This window comes from Drosophila arizonae, chromosome 2 (genome assembly GCF_054131065.1).
Source record: "Drosophila arizonae isolate 15081-1271.41 chromosome 2, UAZ_ARI_1.0, whole genome shotgun sequence".
Classification (NCBI taxonomy): domain Eukaryota; kingdom Metazoa; phylum Arthropoda; class Insecta; order Diptera; family Drosophilidae; genus Drosophila; species Drosophila arizonae.
This window is the reverse complement of record NC_142922.1, coordinates 20,433,301-20,444,372: the sequence shown is the minus strand read 5'-3', so window position 1 is coordinate 20,444,372 and position 11,072 is coordinate 20,433,301. Positions and strand designations below refer to the sequence as shown.

The following is an 11,072-nucleotide window of genomic DNA, read 5'->3' as shown; positions in this document are numbered from 1 at the left end:
GAAACTATAAAATAAAATTGTAAATGCGAGAATGTTCAATGACAAGCATCAATTTAATTTCCTGCCCCGTGATGTGGCACATGCGAAGACATTAACATATAGAGGCCAGATTCTCTGGTGCTCGTGCGTTAATAACTTCCTGTTGCCGCGCCAGGATCAAAAACTTTCCCTTTTAAGTTAACTTTCAGCACACGCGTGTGCAACAATTTGGCCCCTAACTGACGGCTCGTGGACTCCATCGTCGCCGAGGTTCAAGTTCATTTGGCCTATTAAGCGCAGACAGCGCCGCAGTCATGTAAACTTTCTGGTTAGACATGCAAAGCCGGCAGAGCAAGGCCTCAGTCACCATATATACATACATACATACATATACATATATATATGTACATATATACATATCTATGCATATCCCTTGCCTGGATCCAGTTGCCGTTTGTCGCTCGTCCGCTCAAAATTCAATCTTACTTTTATGAGCCAACAGAAACGTGACAACAAGTCGCTGACAGGGCACAAGATGAGCTTCTGCATGTTGCCAGCAGACCGTGTGCCAAGTGCCCGCATTTAAGCCATTTAAATATGCAAATTTGGCTTAAAAGGAGCTTTAACTCCTTCGTGGTGCTTGTCAGTGTCAAACTTTTGCACGCTAATTTGCATGTTTAGCACCGCGGCATTGTCTTCATTTGTGCCAGGACTTCTCGCTCCGCCCCCCTGGCGCCCTTGCCCCGTTGGCGCCACCTAACTACGCCATAATTGCGTTTATCTTTTGATGAGTGAATCCCCGCAGAGTTCCATTCATACTCCCGCTGCTAGGGTCTGTGCTCGTGTCAAAGTCATAAACAAGCCACCAAATGCCTGTTAATTACTTAATAATATTAAAGGATTACCAGCCATGAAGCCAAGTGCCATGGGTTGATTGATGATTGTCGTCCGGCTCGGCAAACGCTGGCTAAAATACACAGTCGCCCATGTTGAGCAAAGATTCGTCAATTTGCCTGATGAGCTGCAAAAGCGGCCAAGGCTGCACTCAGATTTGATACAAGCGACGCCATTTTGTTTATACCCACTTCCGCTTGCATTGATTTCAGCTCCGCCCTGAGTTTTTGCAAGTAATTTGAATAATTTTCTAAAGAAGTGTAAAATTTACATATATATATATGTGTGTGTGTGTGTGTGTGTGTGTGCATCCCGGTAGATCCCAGTTGGCAGTTGCAACATCAAGATAAAAGCCAAGCCGGAGATGCTGCTGGGGGCAAGCACAGTTCACACACGCACGCACACACACACACACACACACACACACACGCACACACACACACACACACACACACACACACACAGCATAGCAGCTGCAAGGACTCGAGTGCTGTGAAGACAGCTCCTAGTGCTGGCAATGCTTTTAGCATGTCTTTTGCAAATGCAAATGTTTGTACGCAATTGAGGAATAAACAAACGAACACTATGTGCGCATATTTCAATGTGTGTGTGAGAGTGTGTGTGAATGTGCCTGTGTGTGTGTGTGTGTGTGTGTGCGTAAGTTCTTAACTTTTGTCCTTACTGCTTGCCATTGAAAGAGATTGCATGCATGTGAACCTCAATTCGAATTATGAACTTGCAAAAATTACGAAAACTTTTTATAATTGATGTTATGCATTTGAAATCCGTTCCATTCCTAAGCTCTTTTTGCTATACTTTATTCAGCTTTTCCGTTATTCCTTTTTGCCATTTACATTTGGCATTTCTATCCACATCTTTATGCCGCCTGCTGCTGCAGTTCCCAGTGAACGCTAAAGCAGGTTCAAAGTTTAAGCGCATCGATTTGTTGCTCTCAGCTCTCAGCTACTTATATAAGCAAGTTGTTGAAAGGGTTGTCAACTGATTTTCGCCATGGCATTTTCGTCAGTTTTCATGCAATTCCATAATATCGACACTAAAAGAATTTCCATTCCCCTTTGATTTGATGAGTGCTAAGCACCATTTAATTCAATATTCAATGCAGTCATAAGCAGCTTAAGCAGCAGAGCTGCAGAGTAATGTATTAAATGTTTGCATTTGCTTGGCATGCTCGGCGTATGCTTGATTACTTCGACTATTCACTGTGTGATGTTAAATGGGGTCTTTTCGCACCTCTGCCATGACAGGGGCATTAACACATATAAAAAGCAGTAAACACCGAGGAAGCAGCAGCACATCAACATAATGCAACATTTAGAGAGAACGAGTATGCCAGCGTGTTTGTGTGCGTGTGTGTGTGTGTTGCCAGTGCGTGCGTGTCTGCCTGCCTGCTGGTATGTGTGAACGGCATTCACAAAATTTAAGCATCCGAGAGTTTAATTTGAAAGTTTGTTTAACAACTTTTTAAATGGCGTTCAGCGCTCTTGTTGGTGTCACATTTTTGGCTGTAAATTCAAGCAGGTCGAAACATAGTTGATGTGAAATTAACAAATTTGTAATCTATGGCATGTTGAATATAAATATGCACCTGTGCATGTGTATACTCACGAGTTGAGCTTAGAGTTAGTTTAGTTAGTCTGCCGAGTAACTTAAGCTATTCAAATTGAATTGCGCTCGCTGCAGCAAAGTGTATTTTAATTCAAATCAATCAATCCCCGCCCATTATTGCTGCCTGACTGCCTACAGTAAACCATATACATATTATATATAGAGCACATAGTTTTGCCTTAAATTGAATCAACACCTGTTGCCTGCTGACTAAGGGTGGGTAAAATAAAACTGAGAAGTGAATCAAATTAAATTGCTTCCTGCTTAATAAATTTCAAAGAGGCAGTAAATGTCAAAGTGTAAATATTCATAGTATATACCGTCTCGAGCCTGGGCATATTTAATATAAAATATATAAATATTTAGAATTTATTATATATTTTTTAATATATTTGACATATTTATTTTTTATTTCTTGTGTTTATATTGTATGTATTATTTAAAATTAGCTTGCTTTTGTATAAAAATAAGTAAATTGTGATATAATTTCATAAGAGATTGATAAGTTTTAGCTTTAGCAGTTATTAAGTAATTAGGTATTTTTAAAAATATGTCTCTTAAAACATCAGTAAAAATATAATATTAAAAGTAAATTATAATATTAATGAGTAGTTGGATAATTTCTTAAAAGATGAATCAGTTGTGCTCTATTTATTATTTTATATTCTTTACAAATTATTTACAAATTTAACAGTTTCTTTTTATCATAGAGTTCACTGCTGCGCTGAAACGGGCCTGGAGTCAACTGTGCTACGCAGCGACTGCATCAAGTGTATAACAGTTTCACGGCTGCGCAATGCTCAGCTCGGGTTTTGGCGCCAATTCGTCAGCTGTACGCGCCTTGCCGGCGCTCGCGCTGAAGCCGAGCGCAGCGCACATAACTGTGCTATGACAATCGAACAGTTGTGAGCCGCTGCAATGAATACATATACATGTGTGCCTCTGTGCACGTGTGTGTATGGCAGGGTGCCAGAGTGTGTGTGCGTGCCGCACGAGCCGTGCGATGGTCGCTTCTTGCAAGCTGAACCGCCATCATCGTCCTCGTGTTTGCTTGCGCGCCACGATTTGAGGCTCTTAAATGCCAGCAAGTGTTTGGGCTCGTCATTCAGTGCCAAGCACGAAGCCGAACACCGTCGCTGGTCGTCTGTCGCTTGTCGTTGGCCACACAGCTGTCGGCACCGTTAGTCGTCGTTGTCGCCGCTGCTGCCGTTTGCCAAGTTTCGCGTTGTTTTTGAAGTTATTCACTCGCGTCAGTTACATCAGTGATGTTCAGAACGCGTTGCTCCTTGCTCCTTGGGCTCGATTGCCAAATACTTGTGAACATCCTCGCTGCAGTGCACTGAGCAAATCAAACTAACAGAACAAAGTTCGCTAAGCTTAATTAAACTAAAAAAAATATATATAAATAAATACGATTATTTTGTGAAATAAAGTGTCAATTAAATTCAATTTAATTGTGTTTTGAAACATGCCTAAAAAGAAGTAAAAAATTGATTTTTGTTGTATGTGTTGCTTCAAATAACTATTCTATAAAAAAATAACAATAATTATCTATAAAGTACAAATATTATTCGTATATTATAAAAAAAAAAAAAAATAGCTGTTGGGTTGTTAAATTATTAGAAGAATGATCTGATGTACGAATTTATTTAGGTTTTTAGGTTTTAAACCACAAAGTAATACAAGTTTTTGTTTAAAATATACTGTTCTTCCACAATAACAATACATATTTAAAAATAATATAATTTAAATATAAGATATATATATATATATATATATATATATATATATCTTTAAAAAATAATTGATGATTTCTTAAATTAAAAATGTAAATGGTAAAAGTAAAGTGGTAATTTTTGAGAATTTTAGATTGGAGATTTTCAAACTTTTAAAAATTAAAAATTGCCTTAATAGGCAGTCATAGGTAATATAATTTTAATTTTAGTTTATGCTATGATAGTGGGTCTCAAATTGCATAGAGATTTTTTTTGGCGTACACATTGGGTTTTCTTACATGCTAATATTAATGAATTTCCATTTTCGAAAAAGTTGAAAAACAATTAAAAGCGCAATTAAAAAACTCGTTGCAAACTACTTAAAAGAAACAAGTTAATTATAATTCACTTAATGCCCGCCCCGTGTGCTCAGACGACGCCGTGCAACAGAGACTGCTTCGTTAAGCTATTAATCATGCTAATATATTAGCCAAGTGAAATTCAATTTGAAACGCAGCGCGAGTACACAGCACCGTATGAGGCGCAGGGCGGCAGGACGCCAAGCAATATATAAGAAAAATTACCCGAAAATACCAACGAAACCGACAACACGAACAACCACAACAACATCAAGCTGCAGGCAGTGAGACGAGAAATTGCATTCGACGGGAACTCGAACAGCAGACAGCGACAGCGACAACAACAGCAACAGCAACAGGAGCTGCAGCTGGAGCTGGAGCTGTGCAGCCCCCGAGAACCCCAGGACGAGGAAGCCGCACCTTGCTAAGAGGTAAGCTGTAAGTGTGTGAAATGAATATTGGCTTATTTTTCAGCATATCCTTAAAGTGGTTTATGAGTGCTGTTCACCCACTAGCTACAGGTTGATGTGGGGCTCAAGCAAGTTTTAATATCGGCCAATTAATTACCAAACACGTTGGCGACCTTTTCAAATGAAGCTATTTTAATTTGAGCAAATGTTTGCCGAAAGTTCGAAAACAAAAAAATTATAGCCCGCAGTTTGGGGCCAGTGTCATTGCTCAGCAAATTAGTTGGCCTTTTGAACAAACAACAACAAGGACGCTTTGGGACCGAGGGCCTTTATTTCCAGGAAAAAAAAAAAAATGAAAACAAATGCCCTCAGCGTTATTTTGTATTTTGTATTTTGTAGTTTTTCCATTTGAAATGCAAAACGACGTTGGGCAACAGGACAGACGTCGAGTCGACGACGACAAGTATAACATTTAGGTTAATCATACGCCATGTCGTACGACGGCAAGGCAATGGCTCTAGACGCCTGCGTTGTTGACTATTTAGCATAAATTAGTAAGTTTTCACTCTTAGGGTTGGCCGGGGCGGAAGCTAAGCAAACACTGCGGCTCTGGGCCAACTTTTGGCATTGACGGAAATAAATTTCTTTGAAATGGCTGACTAGCCATTCTGGCCGCCATTTCTGGTTCGCTTCGCCGTCGTTGGCTGTCAGGTGAAGTGGTGCTAGTTGTCGCTTGCAGCATCTGCCTGCTGCTGGACAGCGCTGCCTCGCTGCCTCGCTGCCTCGCTGCCTCACTGCCTCGCTTCCTTATTATTTAAATCAATTTTAATTTAATCATTTTATCGTTCTAATAAATCATACACAAGGCGCCAGCCACGAGGCGACGACGAGCAGCGCCAGGGCTCTCGACAGTAGTCTATGGAGACTGCTCAGCTTGAATTGCCTTGGCTCTGCTTTGCTGGACTTGGCTTGGCTTGGCTTGGTTGGGCTGGATTGTTATTAACAATATGCGAACATGTAGCGAAAAGCTGCAGACAAAACAAAATTTAAATAGAAAATTAAAGCGCTGGCGACAATGACAAAGCCATTGAAGATGAAGATGATGATGATGATGATGATGGTGATGACGATGACGTTGCCGGAAACAAAAGAAAAAAGTTTCTTCATTAAAATTTTTAATGACTTTCTCTCTATTTGCGCAAGGTAATGAAAGTCAACAGAATAACTATGTTCATGCGCCATATTTATGTACATATAGAGGTATGAGCACAGCGCAGGGCCCATATTTACCTCAGATGCAAATGCGCAGCGTTTTCCCTGAAATTGTTGCCTAATTTGTTTTTCCTGTGCGCGATTTATTTAATTCAATGTCGACTAAATGCATTACAACATATTCGCTTTTGAATGCCCCACAAAATAAAATCAATATCTGACATTCTTAAACTAAATAGAGCGAATATGACAAAATTATAAAATAAACATTAAAGATTTATACCCCAGTTGGACATTTGAAGTGCGCAAACTTCTTCCTTTCTCTCGTTCTCAATGAATATGCTCTGAGTAAACATAGCAAGTTGACTGGCGTTCCATGACTCGAATAAATTTTCAATCTTACAAGTGGCAATAAAAGAACTTTTCAAGAAAATGAAAATAGAAGAAAACTCAAACTTTTGCTGCTTCAATGCATTTGATAATCACACTTTATTAACAATCAACATTTGGTGGAATAAATATATCATTTATAGTATATATAGATATGTCTATGTAGGATGTTAGCCAACATAATAATTTAATGTTTCTGTTGATTGTTTATGCTTATTAAAAATGCCCATCAACAAATATCTTTACATATTCCTAACATGCATGTTAAGTTCTTGCCTTAATAAACAACTATTGATAGTATGCAATATTCCATATATGTACATATACCGAAAATAGATGTGCTTTCTGTTACCTCTCAATTACCTTTGAGCACATGCGGAATATTTACAATTCCAGTGAGGAACATTCTATAAATGGAAATAAATCAAACATATGTACATGCACATACACGTTCAGCTGATTTCAGATCATTATGCTGAGGAAACGTTGGGAATTTAAGTAGCTTACTCCAAGCAACTTCAATTAATATAGGAAATTCCAGGAATAGACATTCGCTTGTGTTATTATTATTATTTGTGGCGCTGCATTAATGTGGTTGCTGTGCGCTGTATCATTTAGCTTTTATTGATTTTGTTATTCAGTTAGCTGGCACGCACATGGGAAGGTATCTAAAATGCCAACTAATTAAATCTAATTACCAAGTAATATTTCCCCACAACGCATGCCCTAACGCACTGCATACAGTTTCTTATCTGGCGAGTCATTAAAGCCGTGCCAACCAGCAGCAAGATATGTGTACCTCACAGATCTAATTTGCAATGCCAGCGGAAGATAATGGCAACACATATGTATATATAGGCTGGCATGCAGAAAATAGTTTTCAGATCGAACATATCCCATCTCGCATGGCATTCCACACACGCCCCTTACAGGGTATTAACTGGAGCTGGCGAATGAGCGCACATCTGAATAGATTAACAATTAAATGCCACACACAATTAACGCGTAATAATGCCCCAGAATAGGGCGCTGTAGCTGTATTTCAGCTGTACGCCGTATCCGATAGTGTGTGTAAACGTGTGTTTTACGACTTAGCGGCTGCCACGCCCCCTTCCCGGGCACAATGTATGTGTGCGACAACGCAACCAAAGCTAAGAGCTCGCTAAACTATTTATTTGCATATAAATATTTCAATACAAATGCCTTGCTCCACACACACATACATGCGCAAACAAACAAAGGGCGCGCACACACACTCACACATACACATGTCGTCACACACTTTCACAAAAGACATTCACTTGTGTTATTGGAATAAGTTGTGCCTGCTGCTGCCGCAATAGAGCTCAGCAAGAGCGAGTGCGGTGCAGGTGCAGGTGAACTGGAAACTGCCGTGTGGTGCTGTGGTGCTGTGGTGCTGGTCTCCATGGCCACACATCTGTAATTGAAATAGTTTGCCAGCCAACATGTGGTATGTGCGACAGAGACAAGGACAAAGAGAAAGAAGGAGGGAGGGTGGGAGGGAGGGAGGTAGGGAGGCAGGTAGGCAGGGAGGAGGTAGGAGTGAGCATAGGCTGAACATGTTTTCAATAAAACAAAAGGAAATCCATTTGTCACAGAAATAATTGTTTGCGCACCGGCCTGCTGCAGCGCTCAGAGTCCAAAAATAATAATGAGAGGGTCACACACACACACACACACACATACTCATATGCACACTCATGTGCTGTGCAAACGTCACAATTTATTTTTGTTGCATTGTTTTAAGCGCCAAATGCGATTCCAATTCAGTTTGCTTTACGCTTTTAACAGTAGGCGCCGCTTTGGCACAATGAAAGCAACACATGAGCTATACATTTCCTCTCTAATATATATAATGTATGTGTGAGTGTGTGTGTGTGCTGCATGAGCCTTTTGTTTCCCCACTTGAATGAAATACAAATCTAACGACCGAAAGCTTGACTAACAAACGATGCAATTCAAAATAACAATTTCCAAAATCAGTTGCATGACTTACAGCAAATGCAAATAGGCAGAGAAGGGATAAGAGGGCAACAGAGATAGAGAGAGAAAGAGAAAGAGAGACAGAGAGATAGAGAGAGAATGAGAGATAGAATGGCATACAAAACTAAATTGTTCAAGTTGGCTGTCAAAAATCGGGCCGTCATCAGGAAGCAGGACACATTTAAGTATCAACATGATGTACACAATGTTTTACGACTGTGCCGCTCATAAAGCAACGCAAGTGCAATTACCACAACAACAATAACGATAACAGCAACAGCAGCAGCAACAACTATTAACTCTGGGCCAATGTGCAACAATGTTTGACCAAGTTGCGTGTGTTGTGTGTGTGGCAGCCAAGCAGCGAGACACTTAAAATGTTTCAACCATTATCGTCGTCACAGCGCTGGGGTTGAAGCCACAATCTGTTTGAAATTTGGTAAAATGTTTGCAAAACTATTATAGCATACAGTTATCGTATCGATTAACTCTGAGTTTTCAACACCCAGCATGAGGCACATAGAGTTGAAATATTTTATAGATAAATGACAAAAATTCTGTAGACATTTTGCAAAAGTTGATCAGGCGCTCACACTTAAATCTAGACAAACATCCTTCATCAGAGTTCGTTTAGTTGGAAAGCAAACAAAGCTTTAAAGTCTCCTTTGACAGGCTCATCCCATTAGAATTCGTCTAATCTGAACTCGTACTCGGTCAGACAGAACAAACTTGCATAGTCGATGAGGGATATTCTAATGAAATGAATGCGAATTTATTTTGTAAAAACAAGAAAAATGCATAAATAGAGCAATGTGGATTTTTTATATTCCTATATTTATATATATATATATATATATATATATATATATATTTTATATTTGGTTTTTCAGGGAATTTGATCAAAGTTGTCTGGCAGCATTAAAATATAGCATTGCATTAAAAAATATATGAAGCATTTGAAATTGGAATGAGTCATCGAATGTATTTAATAATTATTCGGTCTCAAGACAACCTCATGCTTCAGCGAATATGCAATGGCTACTTGAAAAACCGGACAAAAGCACGAGGAGCGCCGTCTCAATGGCGGCACACTTGTAACACTAATGAAAATTCCAATGAACTGTCAGGCGCAAGGGCTACGTCAGCGGCCTTGGCACAGTGCCAGTAAATTGTGTCTGAGTGCTCATAATTTGGGGTATGACGCTCTAGCCGTAACATAAAATGCAGCGAACTTGAAATTTTTCCAGCCCAACTGCAAATGTGAGTGAAGCCAAAAGTGTTATCCTCCCAAGATCCAATACCCCACCCAGCTGGGGTGGCAGCACTTTGTGAATTGCCTTGCCGTATGTGGGCTGACTGGCTGCCTGGTTGGCTTCAGGCTCGTCTTGTTAATAACTTATGACAGGTTGGTAGGTCGCAAGAGCTACAACAAAACGTCTTGCCAGAGTCAGCTCCTGCTGCTGCTGCTGTTTGTGGTGGTGGTGGTGGTGGTGCAGTTTCCTTCTCTTCTCTTGCTGCTGCTGGTGGTTGCCGCTGTCGGCTGGAAATGATTAATGAAACAATTTTTTATGGGCATCTGGCCAAAAGGATTGAAGCCACACATCGTGTTTGCTTTGTTACTTTGCCAAAGCAAATTGATAACTACATACATACATACATGAAATACACACAAAGCCACCCGAGAGGTTCGATCGAAAACGTTTAATCATTGCCAGCCCTCGAAACTCAATTGAATGTGGCCAGCGATAACATGGATAAATCATAAATAATGCATTTGAATAAAGTTTTTGCTTGCTTCTTGGATACATGCCGAGAAATCCTGCAGACGCCCTTTGAAATTTAGCCGTGAAATTCGAGCGGAAAGCAGCTTGCCCGATCCCAGACAGGCTTCAAAATGGTGTCACTAAATCCCAGCACGTGCGGCCACTTAACAATTTGGGCGGCTTAGGCTGTCGCCGTTGCGAGGCTAATAAATAATTTGGAAACTTTCGCATTTCCACGAATTTGCAGTTCAATTGCGCTAATTGACTTTTTGTCGGGCGCCAGATCTGAACGGTGAAACTGGCCCAGCAACAAACAAACTTTGTGACACCAACAAATGCAGACGACTACAACAAGAAAAAAAAAAAAAAAAAGAACCAAAAATAAAATAAATAAAATCGGAAAGAAATTAAACGAATTGACATGTAATATGCGAAGTGGCTCCAGCGCAAAGCCAATCCAATTCGAGGCAGCTCGACAGCAAAAGTTTCAAACTCTTCTTGAGCCATGTCCTGTGCGGGGGCCACGTTGGCCTTCTAGGCTGAAGTGTGAGCAACACGAAAAAAAAAAAAAACAAATTAAATGAAAATGAAAATCATAATAAATTTGAATATTTACGAAAATTGGCTGGGGCTAGGGGAATACAATATCCAGACAGTCGCACGCATTCAACTGTAGCTGCAGAAAGTTTGTGGATTGAAAAATTGAAAATAATGAATGAC

General features: G+C 40.0%; 1 protein-coding gene across 1 annotated transcript in view; it reads left to right on the top strand.

Annotated features, from left to right (window-relative positions):
* Positions 1-3,592: 3,592 nt before the first annotated feature.
* Dop1R2 (dopamine receptor 2) overlaps positions 3,593-11,072 on the top strand; it is a 32,236-nt gene continuing 24,756 nt past the window's right edge. The window contains exons 1-2 of the mRNA XM_018000721.2: positions 3,593-3,981; positions 4,549-5,004. The gene's annotated coding sequence lies outside the window, so the exon portion shown is untranslated. The remainder of the gene's footprint in view (positions 3,982-4,548; positions 5,005-11,072) is intronic.